The sequence below is a fragment of the Chanodichthys erythropterus genome, chromosome 15 (genome assembly GCF_024489055.1).
Source record: "Chanodichthys erythropterus isolate Z2021 chromosome 15, ASM2448905v1, whole genome shotgun sequence".
Lineage (NCBI taxonomy): Eukaryota > Metazoa > Chordata > Actinopteri > Cypriniformes > Xenocyprididae > Chanodichthys > Chanodichthys erythropterus.
In genome coordinates, this window is record NC_090235.1 from 5791928 (window position 1) to 5806760 (window position 14833).

A 14833-nucleotide genomic window follows, 5' to 3' on the forward strand; every position below is an offset into this window, starting at 1 on the left:
TCACCCACACACATATACACAGGATGTGGTACAGACTACACTTAAGTGAACAGCCTGTGCTTGTTTTTATGTCACCTCATGTAAACTTTATGGCCCCTAGAGGATTTCCAAAATCTATAATTTTCTGCTTTTTCTTATATAATTTCTTATAATTTAAATCTTTATCTAATTGTTTAGAAGAGAACACTCCATTTGTCTTGACAAAACTATTTTATAAAGATTAAAGGGATAGTTCACCCAAAAATGAAAATGCTGTCATCATTTACTCACCCTCAGGTTGTTCCAAACAAATTTATTTGTTCTGCTGAACAAAATATTGTGTTATAAACAGATATTTTGAAGAATGTGGGAAACTGAACTGTTTTGGGGCACCATTGACTTCCATGGTATTTTTTTTTTTTCTACTATGGAAGTCAATGGTGCCCCAAAGCAGGCTAGTTACAAACTTTCTTCAAAATATCTTCATTTGTGTTCAACAGACCAAAGAAATTTATATAGGTTTGGGACAACTTGAGGGTGAGTAAATGATGACAGAAATTTCATTTTTAAGCCTAGGTGTCAACTTGGGTTTACATTTTTCTCCAAGCCATGTTCTTTCGCCCTCCAGTGCAGCTTCATTAAGTCCAATCGGGTAATCAGAAAGAAAGTTCCGCCCTATTCCTTACTATAAAAACACTAGTATGTTTACACAGTGGCGTAACTTTGTTTTAAAAAGTGGGTGGGACAGGAATGTGTATGTGGGGGGGCATTGTAATTGTATTATTACAATAATAATAATAATATGATATTAAAATTAATATGATAGTTTCTTCCTTACATCTGCTATAATACAATGTCTCGAGAGTATGTATATTAGTTAATAAATACGTGGATCCGCTGATAAAAATAGATTGTCCTGATGGACTGGAGGTATTATTTTCGTTTAGCATGCGAGAGTCTGGGTTCGAATCCAACCATGTGTGATTTTTTTTTTTTTTTCTCATTAAAACCAAAGATGTTCGTCAGTGATTGTATATCAAGAGCAGGGACACGTTTATGTGTATTTTGTTTTGTGATTTCAACGTAACGAATAGAAAGTCTCCGCAACAGTGATAGATTGAAGCGCTCGTCCGCGTGAGGACTGCGCAGTGTGCACGAGCGCCAAGAGAACACTGTTGCGCCTCCGATAACAGCGACAACGAGCACTCAACATGATTTCAAAAACAACACATCCCAGCAACAGATCGCCTATTATTAACACAAATTGATAATCAACTAGAGGTGTTTCTTTTGTATTAGATATCCGCGAGATGTTTCAAAAAGTGGTGGGGACATGTCCCACACGTCCCACCCGTCCCACCCGCAAATTATGCCTATGTGTTTACTTGATTTTAACCAAAATGTTGACTTTACTACAAATTTGTAATTGTTGCTGAAATTTTAGAACAGATAGTTCCCATAACTAATGTAATTTGAGGAAAAAATACCAAAAAGTTTCAAGACATCCCTCCACACAGTGCAGGATTCAACGTTATGTTTGCAGAGTGGATCTACTTCGGTGAAATAAAAGTAAAAGCTATTCTTGCTGTCTATTAATGGCTTGTTTACTCAGAAAACCCAAGTTAAGATCAATTAGTTTGATGTTGATTTTCCTAAAAAGTTTTTTTTTTTTTACTTACCATGATGGTGATTCATGTTCCCTTTGGTTGGGCACTTGGAACTTTGTTAAAGATTTTATAATTCTCTCCATTTTGGTGCAGCCATGTATCAAGAAATCATTGTTTGTGGTTTCAAAGGAAGAGAACTAATAAAAAGATAACTTTTAAGAGATGATCTGATTTCTAACTGAATGTTGTTTAGTTAGATGTTTAATTTTCGTATTCAGTAGTAATGTTTTAAAATGTTTGTGCTAACACTATGTTATTAACATCTTGTTAAACTTTTAATTGAGTATCTGTAACAGTAGCTTACAGCTGACCACTTGAGCCACACACAGATCTCAACATTCAGCATGCAAACCACAACAATGGTGACAATAAAATTTTATTTAAAGTAAATTAAGGCCCAATCCCAATTCTACCCCTTTCCCCTTCCCCTTTGTTTCGCGCGTTCACGTGAAGGGGTAGGGGTGTCCCAATTCTCATTTGGTTGGAGGGGAAGGGGTAGGGGGAAGGGCCAGGTACCCCTTCAAACGAAGATTTTTCGGGACCACACTTCAGACAAATATATATGATAAATATATATGTATATGATAAATTTCCAACATGGCCGACCGAGCGAGCAGAGAGACCCATAAATGTAAGTATTTTTTTTTTACGGTAAACAGTATTTTAGTAATAAATAATCACTTGTTTTATGTTGCCTTTAATCTTGTGTTCATGTATACGGTTATGTTCTCCGAAAAAAGATTTGTTAAAATCGCTATGAAAAAAGTTCGCTAATGTTTTTTACTTTATGATAGTTCCACAACATATTTTTTTATATTTTATTGAAACCCGCGTTGATTTGACAACATAAATTCAAATCCGGTGGCAGCTAACTTGTCTTTTTGCCGCATGCCTGATTAATGTATTGTTAACACAGGCGTCGAACACATCGTCGTCTCCTTTGTCTTATGCGAAGAACTGAAGACAAATGCAAAAAAATAGCTGTCGCCCAAGCAACAGAGATCACTACAGCTATCGATGGCATCTTAGAAGTGTGTGATAAACATCGGCGCATCTGACGCATAGACAGTAAAAGAAATGGACACAGCGACCCCATTGGAACTCAATTGAGTCAAGTGAAGCCCATTTTTAGCGATTTTTAGCACTTCCGTTTCTGACGCGCAGACTCACACTAAGCTTGATGACGTCCGCAACCTGTCTGACAGATGTAAATCTTCTAGTAGCTGTGCGTGCAAACTGCCATCGTTAATCTTGCAGAGACGGCGAGCTTGAGCGGGGAGTTCTTTGGCGTGAGTGAGCAGGAGTAAGTATTCTGATTAATTATTTTGTATAGTATTTTAAAATGTAACGCCAGTACGCCATCTTAAGATAATCTCCCCGATTGTCTGCGAGCTTCTCCTCCTGTCTGTACGGTAATTTCTCTACTGTGCGACAGAGAGTCGAGTGGTTATGACGCAATCGTTAGCTTATTTTTACAAAAACTGTTTCTACGGGGCCATAATGTAACATAGAAGGTAATGGAGCCCTTTATACATTGTCGTGTATCTTTGGAAATAAATAATGGACAAATGGAGTCTTTAAACGCCTCAGATGTAGAGTCAATGGGATGCAAGTGAAGTTCTGCTACAAGATGGCAGCACGCGGCTGACTTCAACTTCCGGTCGACTTCCTTGGGCACTGATCTGACATAGGAGCTAGCGACGACTTATGATGACGTGTAACGGTCTAGTAGTGGTGTCCCATTTCTTAGGGGAATATTTTCAGCCCTACCCCTTGACACTCTGTTTCAAGGGGCAAGGGGAAGGGGTAGGCATAGGGGTAAGGGGAAGGGGAAGGGGTATAAAATAGAATTGGGATTGGGCCTAAGTACTCTCTACAGTTCTTCTTTTAGTTAGTAGTACTCTCGTGTAAGTGAACTATACTAACAAAGCTTTTGTCAGTACAACATACTATTCTTCTTTCACTTTACTTGAAGAAAATGTGGAAACCGATTGCACATAGTTTTTTAAGTCTACGTAGCATAAAATGGCAGATTAAAGCCATGTTGAAAATAATAGTATTTAAGATGTTTGCAGAACACAATATAACACTGTTAGTTAAATGGAATTTCTCGTGTAATCTTACTATTAAATCTTAAGTAAGATTAGTAAATATTCTAGAGTATGTTAACTAGAATTGACATTAAACTAACTTGATATTTGTGACCCGATCTGGCGAAATGAGTCGGAAGTCGCAACGTTCTATTTTAAGATATGGGCCGATAATGTGGAAAAACAATGAAAAAATCGATTTTTTTTTTTTAAGCTAATTTCAAAGAACAGACTTTCAAAAATAATCTCCCAAAGTTTCTTAGTCCAGATAATTGAGTAAAAGTATTTAAATGGCTATTAAATTTGACATGGTTTTACTAAATTCGCTGGAAATGAACTTCTCAACTCCTCTGTCACTTGAGCATTTCCCGGTATCCCCTGAAACGTCATTATCTCTGCTCTAAAAATATGGTGTTACACGTTGTATAGAACCAATCAAAAGGCTTAGAAATGTAAACACACTGACCTAAACGCTGATTTTTAACAATGGGAAGCCCCGTTTCGACTGACAGGCACGCGATCGGTCCAGCCATCCTCCTGTCAGACTAGCGCGCCTTATAAAATAAAACTCCCATTTGCGTGTCTCTCTTTAAAAGCCAATAAAAATTTAATCCATATAGGTAGCACAAAAATTCTTTTTGCATACAAAACCAGAGACTTTAAGCTTTCATATCAAGCCTCCAACATGCTTCTGTTGCGTTATTTTCATCCTCTAATGAGTCTGAGTAATATGCGTTTACAACAAAAATAGCACAGCAGCTAACTGAATACAAGTATGTATTTCACGTGCTCATAACTTCATGAAAAATGCACAGATCATAAAAATCGCACATCAATATTTAAAGCAGATTCTCAAGATTAAAATGAATCCAAAATCAATATAATATATTGCGTTGATCACAAGATATTACTCACGAAATTATTTAACATACTTGGCTAAAAACATGTCTCTCATCTCTCCGGGATGCAGTGTGTATCCAATGTTCCCGGACCCATCCATGTTCGTTTTCCAACGTGGAATAACACAACATAGATATCATTTTAAAGCTTAGAATCTCATCTTTTTAATGCATCTAACCATTTTGAAAAACTCCTAACGAATGTTGAGAAGCACCTCTAAACCGGAGTTTACCGCCCGTTGGCGCCACCTGGCTGCGGAAAAAAATGAACAACAATTTTTCAAACTATTCTTTATAATATCACCACGAAATTTGAACCACATGCAGCTCAAATATAGGAGACCATCACCAAAAAAGAATTTTTTAGCGATCTTATTGTGTTCCGGAGTTATTCCATGTCAAATAAAAAAAGAAAAATTATTTTTAAAAAAATATATATATTTTTTGTCTTTTATCAGCTGTTTCTCGGCAAGAAAATGTCCAAATGTAATGTAATTTATATTTTCTTAAAATTTAAAATGTTTTGTATCAAATGATACCTACCTTTTGACTCTCCTTGCTAGAGTTTTGGAGTTATGAGTCTTTACTTTTGTGTGTGTCGCTCAGAAAAAAAAAAAAAAAAAAAGAACTCTAAAAAAGCCTTCAGGTCTTAAAGGGTTAATTCAAATAAATACTTTAAAATAATTTGAGCTTCAGCCTGGTTTAATAGCATTTATATATATATATATATATATAAATGTCTTTGGTCAAATTAAGCTGTAAAATAAATAGTTTATCCCTTTAAATGCAATGGATTTTGAAAGATATCAACAAAAAAACGGGCAAAAAACTTTAAAAGCGATTTTCTCAGGTTTTCAATTTGAAAAAGAGGGCAGACGACCATAATTCAAATGGGTATATCTTTAAAACCATTCAAGGTATGACTTTGACTAGGATATCATTTTAAAGCTTATTGTCTCATCTTTCCATTGATACCAAAATCTCAATTTTGAAATTTGGGTCACTGTGACTCATTTTGCTGGATCAGGTCACATTTATTACTTAACCCATTTGTGCCCAAATTTTTCTGAATGGTTTCATGCATATAGTCCTGTTAATAGTGTCCTATGTGAACATGTTCTGCATTTATTTTTCCCAGGTTTTTGTTTTTTTTCTTAAAAAACGTGTTTGAATGTGCGGCAACTATAGTTGCCGGTGGGCAAATATGTTGTATGCACCCCTCAATGTAAAATTTGAATAGGAGGAGAACATTTATGCATCTAACTCAAAATAACTGCTTTCAACAGATCAACAGATCAATCAAAGTCGAAGAACATTCAATGTGAACACAAAAAAGTTGCATCTAGCATATAATTTCTTGAATATGAAAACACAACAAACAACAAATCCAACAAATCAAACAACAAATCCAAAGTCTTAAAGTGGTGGAACATAGTGCCGAACAAAGTCCAGCCATTAAGTTGCTCTAACAGAGCATTGTGAATCAAAAAAGTTAAATTACATCATTCATTAGAAAAAAATTACTCCTATATGTGACCCTGGACCACAAAGCCAGTCAGAAGTCGCACGGGTATATTGGTAGCTATAGCCAACAATACATTGTATGGGTCAAAATTATTGTTTTTTTTTTTCTTTTATGGCAAAAATCATTAGGATATAAAGTAAAGATCATGTTCTGTGAAGATATTTTGTAAATTTTCTACTGTAAATATATAAAAAATTATTTTTGTGAGTGGAGATACATTGCTAAGGACTTCATTTGGACAACTTTAAGGTGATTTTCTCAATATTTCAATTTTTTTGCACCTTCAGATTACAGATTTTCAAATAGTTGAGTCTCGGCCAAATGTCCTATCCTAACAAACCATACATCAATGGAAAGCTTATATATATTCACCTTTCAGATGATGTATAAATCTTAATTTCAAAGAATTGACCCTTATGAATGGTTTTGTAGTCCAGGGTCACATATAACAAACAAACAAAAAATAAATTAATTAACAAATAACAATATATAATATATAACAATATAAAATATTATGAAAGCAAAAAGCACTAAACAAGACCAATAACCTTGATTTATTAACCCATTTAACACATTATACCCCATTTCCCCATGATATTATGTACTTACAAGCCATTTGCCCACCGGCAACTATAGTTGCCGCTTGGACTTTTGACTAAAAATACAAAAAACTATAGATCTCTTGTAAGATTTGTTTTGTTTGGATGATTCTAGAGACCCTCATGATTACGTAGATATATATATGTCAACAAAAAATTTCTAATGTTAACATGAAAATTACTTTTCTTTGGGAGGGTTTGCCTTCACTATGCTTCCTGGAAGTAGGGGTAGGAAGTTGACAGCCTCATGTCACAGGAAAGAAGTGAATACCTTTTTTTTGTTCTTGAAATCCTTTATTTAGATGTTTTCTTGCATGTCATTGAGAAATAAAACATGGAAAACATCTAGAAAAAAACTTACAAAAGGAAAATGACAACCATACACTGCGGCAACTATAGTTGCCGGTGGGCTAAAATGGGTTAATTTACTTGGGAAGAGTTAGATTTCTTTGCTTTTAATAGATTAATAACTTAATTTCAGTTTTCCCTTTAAGTTTGCGTTGCAAAAGTAAGGCAATCGGTTTCCAAACTTTTTTTTAAAGGTGCCCTTGACTCAAAAATTGAATTTACCCTGGCATAGTTAAATAACAAGAGTTCAGTACATGGAAAAGACATACAGTGAGTCTCAAACTCCATTGTTTCCTCCTTCTTATATAAATCTCATTTGTTTAAACGACCTCAGAAGAACAGGCGAATCTCAACATAACACCGACTGTTACGTAACAGTCGGGGTGTACGCCCCAATATTTGCATAATGCCAGCCCACGTTCCCAACAATTATCAAAGGCATTAGACAAGGGCAGCCAGTTAACGTCTGGATCTGCCCACAGCCGAATCATCAGACTAGGTAAGCAAGAACAACAGCGAAAAATGGCAGATGGAGCAATAATAACTGACATGATCCATGATATCATGATATTTTTAGTGATATTTGTAAATTGTCTTTCTAAAAGTTTCGTTAGCATGTTGATAATGTACTGTTAAATGAGGTCAAAGTTACCATCGTTTCTTACTGTATTCACGGAGACAAGACTGTCGTTATTTTCATTTTTTAAACACTTGCAGTCTGTATAATGTATAAACACAACTTCATTCTTTATAAATCTCTCCAACAGTGTAGGATTAGCCGTTAGCCACGGAGCCCAGCCTCAGATTCACTCAGAATTAAACTTTTAACATCAAAATAAATACTTTACTCACATAATTCGAAGCATGCATACAGCATGCATGACGAACATCTTGTAAAGATCCATTTGAGGGTTATATTAGCTGTGTGAACTTTGTAAATGCGCTGTAATATAGTTGACAGCTCGTGTGGCAGGAAGCTCGCGTCTTAAAGGGGCGGCGTCGAGTGAAATCAGTGCATAGTTAATGGTGCCCCAAAATAGGCAGTTAAAAAAATTAATAAAAAAAAATCTATGGGGTATTTTGAGCTGAAACTTCACAGACACATTCAGGAGACACCTTAGACTTATATTACATCTTGTAAAAAAACGTTCGTGGGCACCTTTAAGTAAACTGAACTTGTTAGAATTTACAGTGTACCCAAGCAGCAATCTCCCCCAGTTTTTCTTGACGATCCAGACGATCGGTCATTTTCAAAAAAAAACAAAAAAACAAAACATGTATATGCTTTATAAACACAAATTATCACCTTGCACGTGCTTCCACCTTAATTCCGTATTCTTCAAAAAGCTTACGCTATATGTTCTACGCTTTCCCTATTCAACTTATGGAACGAATGTGGCGCCACTTCTGTTTTTTCCGTAAGCAGAATAGGGAAGGCGTAGGACATACAGTGTAAGCTTTTTGAAGATAACTAAATTAATAAATGCAGTGGCGCAAAAATGGGGTATGCAGTATATGCAGTGCATAGGGGCGCCGCACGGAGGGGGAGTGTTCTCTTCTAAACAATTAGATAAAGATTTAAATTATAAGAAATTATATAAGAAAAAGCAGAAAATTATAGATTTTGGAAATTCTCTAGGGGCCATGAAGTTTACATGAGGTGACATAAAAACAAGCACAGGCTGTTCACTTAAGTGTAGTCTGTACCACATCCTGTGTATATGTGTGTGGTTGAACATGGGTTCTGGGGGACAGAAATGTCAAAATTGAAAATTGAAATGCCAAAATACATAAAAGTATAGACCAAACACAATGTGACAAACTACAACACAAACAATATTTTTCTTTAATGCCTTTATTGAACAGAACTGAACTGAAGCATTCACAGTGCTGTGGAAAAAGTATGTGAACATTTTTTTTTTTTTACCAGGACGACCCACATCTGTTTGTTATTTTTAAAGTTGTGGTTCATGAGTCCTTGTTTGTCTTGAGCAGTTAAACTGCCCACTCTAAACTTTTCACTTACTTTTTTCAAAGCACTGTGACATGATTATATTTTTGTATGTTATTATGTTAACTGCATTGTGTTTGTCTACTTGTGATGAATATGACATTGAGCAATTGATGATATGATCAATTATTGCAGAGTCAATTATTCTCACATTTTTCAATTTTCTTGCTACTCTATACTATATCCCCTAACCCTCACAGAAAACTTACTGCATTTTACTGTCGATTTAACACGTTAATTAGATTAATTAATCACGGTTAAAAAAAAAAAAAACGTTAATTTTTAATGCACTTGCCCCACCCCAAACCTACAGTATGTCATCTGACATTACATTCCGTTGCCTGAAGAGGAATATAATGCAGGGCAACAACTCACTACACGATAGAGCTTAATGCAGTTAGAATGTCCATAAAACTCAAGATAGTGAGTGCTGTTTTTGTCCCTAATATAACGAGTCGAGCGCAAAATGCAAATGCAATACTGATTTTATACAACAGTTCAGTAATTTTATATTGTGTTATTTTAGACAAAATGTTGTCTGTTTTGTTCAATTTTGCAAATGAATCTATAAAGACAAAGCAGAACTGTTCGTCTCCACGCAGTACACTGCAATGTTTCATTTCTGAATCTGCGTTTTGAACGTAACAAAAGTGACTCATCGGACCATTCATAAAAGACTTGAAGCGGCGCTTCACACAGACCGACCGGTGTATGACATTAAAGACTTACAGTGATAATGATAGTTTACGCATACAAATTTCTTGTTATCCTCTTGGACATTGATGTCCTCATTTTAAGGCGCTGTTTTTTAATTTTCTATTTTACGTTTTCTGTTCTGCGCCCCAGACCGCTTCCCTCATTTGTCCATTTTGGGCATGTGACTGTCTGTAACAGAGCAACGGCTCTTGTCGAAATGGTGAGCGGTTGATATCACTTAATATATATATTATAATTTAAAATGCTAAACAAACATTATTTTTTCAACAAACATAATTTTTACATTTATTTTAAACGTCTTATTCAAAAAGATTTTCAAAGAAGTTTTGGCACAATGGCATACAGCATAAGCTTTTTGAAGATAAATACAAAGTTCATTCATGAAACTAACCGAGCGCTGATTGGTTCTTTCTACGCCATGGCATCAGCCAATCGGAAGTAATTCCATATCCACGCAACCATATATATCATACCCTAGCCTGCGATCGACAAGCTGCGCAATGTGAAGCACTGTTATCCCTCCTCCTCCCCAGCGCCACCTGTAGAGATCTGCTACGGGGGTTCTACCATTCTTGCAGCAGCCTTTTCCTTGTTGTTTTATTTGACTAAGCTGAACAATTTGTATTTGCTCAGCAGCAACAGCAGCAGCGTAGCAGATCTCGTACGCCAAAATCAAGCCATGTATACTTCATACCCCATGCCAATAAATGCTGGTTGAATTTAATCCACTCTGAGAGTTGTCATGATTGAACTAAATTAATAAATAAATGCACAATTTATTGACAGAATTCATGTTTAATATTTCATACTTTCATCTACTATAATACAAGAGTATTTACATTCATGAACAAAAGACATAGATCTGCATGTTATTCCTGTTTGTCCTAATGGGCTAGAGGTAGAACTTTTGTTAAATGTGCCAGAGGTTCTGTGTTGAAATCTGCCCTCGTATAACTTTTTTCCCTTCCTCATTAAAACCAAAGATGTTCATCAGAGATTGTATATCTAAAGCAGGGAGGGACACATTTATGTGCATTTTGTTGTTATTTCACAGAAACAATAAATTTTGTCAAAAAACTATCATTTATTTAGTGCCACAAAATTTCAAAAACAACACATCCCAGCGCAAGAAAATGGCAACTGGACTATAGAATCCTTCACAAAATCGGCAAATTTCAATGTAGAACAATATAGATCAGACCTAATGGAGTAATAGTATTACTCCACTATCTGAACTGAAATATTGTATGTTTTAATGGATAACACTACAAACATAATGATCTTATAATACATGATGCATCGCATAATTCCCACTTTTGGACACTTTTGCTTTAACATACCACACTGCAAAAACAAGCTGTATATTTTCTGTTATATATTTATTGTCCAACATTCCCAATTTTTCTGATGCCTGTCCTTAATTTAATTTCATGTGTTGGTATTAATTCAGTGTTTATAATGCTAATTCTTGAACTTCAAAGAATTTTAACTCAAATTGACTGGGTTTCTAGAGAGCAAAGGTTTTGTGAAAAAAGTGGAAGACTTAAACACAAAGTGTGTAATATAAACTGTAAAAAGGATTTGATGATCACTAGTGATAGTATTTTAATCTGTGTTGTCATTATTCAGGTTGGATTTCAGCTTTAATGTTCGTTTTTTTTGTTTTGTTTTTTGTTTTAACAAAGCAGCTGATATTGCCATAGAAACTAGTGGACTGACAAGTAGCTTTCACCACAAAATGGCGGGAACGCAGGGCCACTGCTGGGCTCTGGTATTGCAATGGAACATTCTATTGAGTTTCGCTTCTTGTTAGGGTATATTCTATCATTGAACAAACTCCTCCACCATGTATTTTTCCTTTTCCTCTGTCAGTAAAGCAGGGAGTCTTATGATTGGTTGTCAAGCCAGACAATCAGAATTTAGCAGCCTCATCTCTGATTGGCTGGAATTATGGCATATTGTAATGCTCTGTTGTGTCAAAGAATCATGTGCTGCACCTCTCAGCCTATTGTGTAATGGCAGTGACATCAGTCATCAGACATCAAATACATTTTTATCAAGCTAAAATCTACATATAAAGTATTGTTTTGTGTAAAACATGCTGAAGATTAGCAAACAAATTGTCGATTAATTAAATGATTAGCTTTTTCCCCACAAAAGCTGTTTAATCAGCATAGTGAAGCCTCTCATCCATTGACATCCATTCACAAAACGGCTTCTGGTCTCCTTCCCTGCGTACTGCCGGAGGCGGAGCGTTAGCATTAGCCATTATGCTTTTTTGGCTAAAGGTTGCAGGCTTGCCTTTCAGTGGCTTTGTCAATTCTTCACAGCATGTCCTCTTTGCTGAATTAAAAGAATGATATTTTTTGCAGTAAAGTCGAGTAAGTTGTATATCTTTAAATTTTTAATGTATCACTATATGTTATATGTTGAATTCATGTTTATAAAAAAGGAAGCTGTAGACTATAACGTCATATCATGACCATTGCAGCAACCAATGAAATTTAGCACTTTCAAAGTATAGTGTGACCACGGCTGTGCTTTCAGAAATAATTCCCACTGCAGAAGTCGTGATGACGAGCTTGTTGCATTCCAGTGCTTTGTTGTCGGAATGAACAGCAGTCATGGAGGAAACCAAGTTTATTCCTGCATATTTATTGGGAAAATCTTATTAAAACCAAAATTATATTTAGTGTCCCATTTAATGACAACCATATAAACTTAATGCTATCTAGATAGCCAGCTTGCTGACGATTCTGGAATTTTGGTCAAATACAAAGACTATATTCACTGTGTATAAAACATACAATACACTTCAAATGATTATTCATATACTGTATGTAAATATGCACTACATTAATGATAACTGTTGTTGGAAAACAAACTAAGAAATCATGCCAGTCACTGGCATTGTTCTCCCCTCCACCATGTGTAAAGTTTATGGCCTGCCCATCTTGAAAATTTGGGTGTCAAAATTATTCCCAAACTTCATAATTGTAAACACGACATCAGAGGGCGTTCATGTACAGTTTTTATCTAAGAAAACTTATGTTTACGATAATTCCAATAGCACATAAAGGCAGCATTAATCTATTCTAACCTGCTTATTTTTAAAGGTGCCCTAGAATTGAAAATTGAATTTACCTCTGCATAGTTAAATAATTAGAGTTCTGTACATGGAAATGACATACAGTGAGTCTCAAACACCATTGTTTCCTCCTTCTTATGTAAATTTGATTTTTGCAAAAGACCTCTGAAGAACAGGCAAATCTCAACATAACACCGACTGTGACACAACAGTCGGGATCATTAATATGTATGCCCCCAATATTTGCATATGCCAGCCCATGTTCAAGGCATTACACAAGGGCAGCCAGTATTAGCGTCTGGATCTGTGCACAGCTGAATCAACAGACTTTATGCAGGTAAGCAAGCAAGGACAATAGCGAAAAATGGCAGATGGAGCAATAATAACTGACATGATCCATGATAACATGATATTTTTAGTGATATTTGTAAATTGTCTTTCTAAATGTTTCGTTAGCATGTTGCTAATGTACTGATAAATGTGGTTAAAGTTACCATCGTTTCTTACTGTATTCACAGAGACAAGAGCCGTCGTTATTTTCATTTTTAAACACTTACAGTCTGTATAATTCATAAACACAACTTCATTCTTTATAAATCTCTCCAACAGTGTAGCATTAGCCATTAGCCACGGAACATAGCCTCAAACTTATTTAGAATCAAATGTAAACATCCAAATAAATACTATACTTACGAGATCTGATATGCTGCATGACGAACACTTTGCAAAGATCCATTTTGAGGGTTATATTAGCTGTGTGAACTTTGTTTATGCAATGTATTATGGAGTTGCGAGCCTGGGGGCAGGGGGCGCGAGCATTTAAAGAAGACACACTCAGAAACGGTGAATTTCTAATTATGCCCCAAAATAGGCAGTTAAAAAATTGAAAAATAAAAAAAATCTATGGGGTATTTTGAGCTGAAACTTCACAGACACATTCAGGGGACACCTTAGACTTATATTACATCTTGTGAAAAGGGGTTCTAGGGCACCTTTAAGAAAAGTTAATTCTTTGTACAATCTATGAATGTATACATCATCAGTTGAAGATTCCCCGAGGACTGTATGTCATCCAGTAGTCACATGTTTGACATCTAATTTCACTTATGTAAGACTTAATCTGTTTGAAAAAGGGCAATATGCAATGTAAATATGTGTAATTATGGTTTATTCTGATCAAAATCATTATCTTATTGGTGAAACATTAAAAGACAGAAATAGCCCATGTAGATTAAATTATTTACAACAAATTGCATACATTGTAGTTATTTGTTATTGATGAACATACATGCTAAAACCACTACTATTATACTCATGAAAACCTGTCCATGCAGTGATATCACAGTCAAACGCAGTATTTAATTATTTCCTCCAATTAGCTAAAGAGAAATTAGAGTTAGCTAAAAAATTAGAAACATGTAAGCATTTCATTACAAGAGCCAATATTTGGAGCACACAATGTCATGCTAGTTTAGTACACATATAGTTCTATACAAACTGTATGTTTAATCTGTAAACAGCTAACATGATCTATGAGTAAATGTTCCAAAACTCAGCTAATCTCTGAATGCACTGTAAAAAAAATTTTGTTGACTTAACTCATTATTTTTTGTTATCTTTTTGCATGGGTTTTTTTGAGTTAAACTAACTTATTTGGAAAAGTGTACCTGACAAATTTGGAAAGGTTTACCTGACAAGTTATAAAGTACAATGAACTGATTTAATTTAGTTAATTAAACTTCAAACTTAAGTTCAGCCAACTAAAGTTAAAGTTATCTAAACTACATCCAATAAGTTCAGCCAAGTTAAGTTAAGTTATCTAAACTACATCCAATAAGTTCAGCCAACTAAAGTGGTGTTTTGAAACTTTAAAACCTGCAGCAGAACCAAATAATGAATTACTACTTGAA

General features: G+C 35.1%; 1 long non-coding RNA gene across 1 annotated transcript in view; it reads left to right on the top strand.

The window, feature by feature from the left end:
* The window catches only part of LOC137037239 (uncharacterized), a 30014-nt gene that overhangs the window by 7020 nt on the left and 8161 nt on the right, over positions 1-14833 (top strand). The gene's annotated exons all lie outside the window — the stretch shown is intronic.